The sequence below is a fragment of the Microchirus variegatus genome (genome assembly GCF_963457635.1).
Source record: "Microchirus variegatus genome assembly, chromosome: 16".
Classification (NCBI taxonomy): Eukaryota; Metazoa; Chordata; class Actinopteri; order Pleuronectiformes; family Soleidae; genus Microchirus; species Microchirus variegatus.
Window position 1 is genome coordinate 14,361,141 of NC_139817.1, and position 3,011 is coordinate 14,364,151.

Here is a 3,011-nt window from a genome sequence, read left to right on the forward strand (position 1 = left end):
TGACCAGCCACCTCCCCGTCCCCCTTAAAAAACAATGGGCGATTTTCAATGACATCTCAGTAGGAAACCTCCCTAAAGGGGCCCCACCTCACATGAACCTCTGTGAAGTTATCGTTCTGCAAGTTGAAAAAGGAAGAGGATTATTTGAAGTGTAATGCATATCTTTTTTTACTCAGTTTATATATATGTTTTTTTCAGTTATTTACAGTATTTTATTGTTCTATATATTTATTGTTTTATAATGTGGGTTCTTTACAGTGTAATGTAATTTTTTTTTTTACTAAGTTTATATAGTTTTTTAAAAGCTAGTTACAGTATTTTATTGTTATTTACATTTATAGTTTCACATTAATTACAAGGTTTTTCCTTGTTATTTCATTCATTTTGAAAAAAATATATTTTGAACTCATACATTTTTCATTGGTGTCAGATTATTTATAACATAATGGTGATGAACACTGGTTGGAAGGAACCCCTGGGAATTTTTGCTTAGGGCCCCTACAGACTCTAGAATCGCCTCTGCTTTTACGTCTTTGAACCGGAGTCGGACCCAGAGTCAGAAGACACACAAGTGAAACACCTCCACAGCGGACGTTATTCTTTTTCTGCAGTTCAATGTACGCAACCAGGCTTTTTCAGACCGCCCTTAGAGCCTGAGAATACAATAAAACCCAGCGTTCTCAGCAGTGTCAAAACTTTAGGGCTTCATAAACGAGGTAATGGCGTAGATACACACCAAAAAACAGCGTTAATTAGAACTTACGGTCTATGGGAGCTTTAAAGGGGAAGTAAGTAGTTTATAGTGACATCTAGAGGAGAGGCTGAAATTTACAACAAAGAACTGCTCCTCTGCTCACCCCCTCCCTTCCCTGAGCGCTACGGTATCCGCAGCTGCTCAAATGTCGTCCTCGTCGTCTTTCTCAGTGTCAGCAGATGAGGTTCGTGAGGTGAGGGAGAGGGCGAGCTACGGCGGCCGTAGCAGACGAAGCGGAGAGAGAGGAGGCGTGACTTCCGCTACAAGTAAAGAGACGCTTGATTTGTTCTCTCGCGTTTGTCCTTACAGGCTCCGGCAGAAACATGGCGTCTCGCTGCTAACAGTGGCTATGCGCCCGCGGCCCGCGACCATGTTATTTTAAATGACTTTTTGAAACACTACGCAAATGAAACAAAGAATATTATACATCGACTAGACAATGCAGGAGCACATAATATGTATACAAAAGTGGATTTTGGGTAATATATACCCATAAATACTACATATTGTCCCTTTAAGTCATGAGCGATATACCGTGATTTTGCCACCCATCACAACAAAGAGTCAAGAATAAGTTCAATAGTCGGTTTAGCTTGTCTTGTTATACATAAAGAGCAGAAGCAGCAACTCATCAGTGCGCATATTAAGTATGGCACCCTGCTCAGCTCAAAGGTTTTCTCAGAGCGGCCAGCATTAGCAGTTAAAGGAGAGAACAACATGATTAGAAAACTATAATCTGTTGTGGCAGTTCACAGAAAGCCAGTCCAGTTAAATAAAGAAAAAAATAGAACACCTTCAAAGCTTTTAACTTTGGCCAATTATGTACCAGTTAAATCGCCAGGCAAGGAATTTTGAAGGAGAAAATGTTCCGATCCCTTCGTTACTCTAACAGTCGATTGTTAAAGCAAAGACATTCATCTTGTAAAACACCGAAAACATAGGTGGAGTTGTGTGGAACAGCCGGATTTGCCTTGTTTATCCTGGCAGTGCAGTGCACAGTATACAAGCTGTGTATGTATGTATCAGTATACTGTCCAGAAAAACATTTGAATGCTGACTGAAGCATGGAACAAGTTCCGATTGTTGGTGAGGAGTGTGAGGCAGATGCATTTCCAAAATACAAATCTGTTTGTTTTGGTGTTTGTCAGTAAGATTATGCAAAGAAGTACTGATTTGCACTGAGGTTGGTGGAGGATTTGGGCAGAAGCCAGGGAACAACCATTGTGTCTAAATTTTCGGTGCAGTTCCTGTTGAAATTGCAGCAAGAATAAAACTATTAACAGTGTTGACATCTATGACTTGCAGTTTGGTGCAGTATTTTAATTAAGTTCCTCTTTTATTTAGATTTTTTTTTTTGAGCAAACAAAAAAGAAAAGACGAGCTTGGCAGGATTATTTGTTGTGATGCAGGATTGTTTGGCCTTATTGAATGTACGTGCTTCGCTGAGTGTGATTCCACTTTGCATCTGTTTTTCCACCCTGTTCATTTTGATGCAAGGGATGTCGCGCCTAAAAAATTCACAAATAGGAAATGAGCAAAAAAAAAAAAAAAAGCATCCACCTGCTGCTTATGAAATTCACTTACCCAGTTCTGTTATTTTGCTTTTTTTTTCATTTCTGAAAACTGAACATTTTCATGCATGACAAAATGGAAAACAAGCAAATCTACATGATGTGGCAGCACTCACACAATGCTATTATCCTGAGTGAGGCCTGGGTGCTTTACTTACATCAGGAATGCATAAGTGGGACACAGAAAGAAAGCAAAATCTATGCAGTATCAGCTCTGAGGTTGTTTGGGCCACATGTCGGCTGCAGAGGTGTCTGCATTTTTGAAGGAATTGGAATTTGCTTCCAGCACACAACGCTGCCTATAAGTTTGAGGATTACCTCTGTCCACTCGGCGAGGTGCTGGCAAGAGTGAACGTCTGTGTGGGTGAGAGACGGGGAAGAGCTGCTCGGCTTGTACACCATCTCACAGCCCGCGTAAACAACCTTGTGCGCAGCACAACGCCTCGGGGTGTGAAAGTCTGCGAGAGAGTAAGCTTATACTCTGAGAAGCTTCAGTTATGCTCGCATATGGCTTCCCGAATTCAACATGCCCTCAAGGCTTTATAGGCTTTATGTCAGGATCAGTCACAGATGTGTTAACCTGATACTAAAAAAGGTAGACTATATGGATGCATGATATTAGAATATGAAAACATTGTGCAATTCAAAGCTGACTGTGTGACTGGTAGCATGTGTGTGTGTGTGTG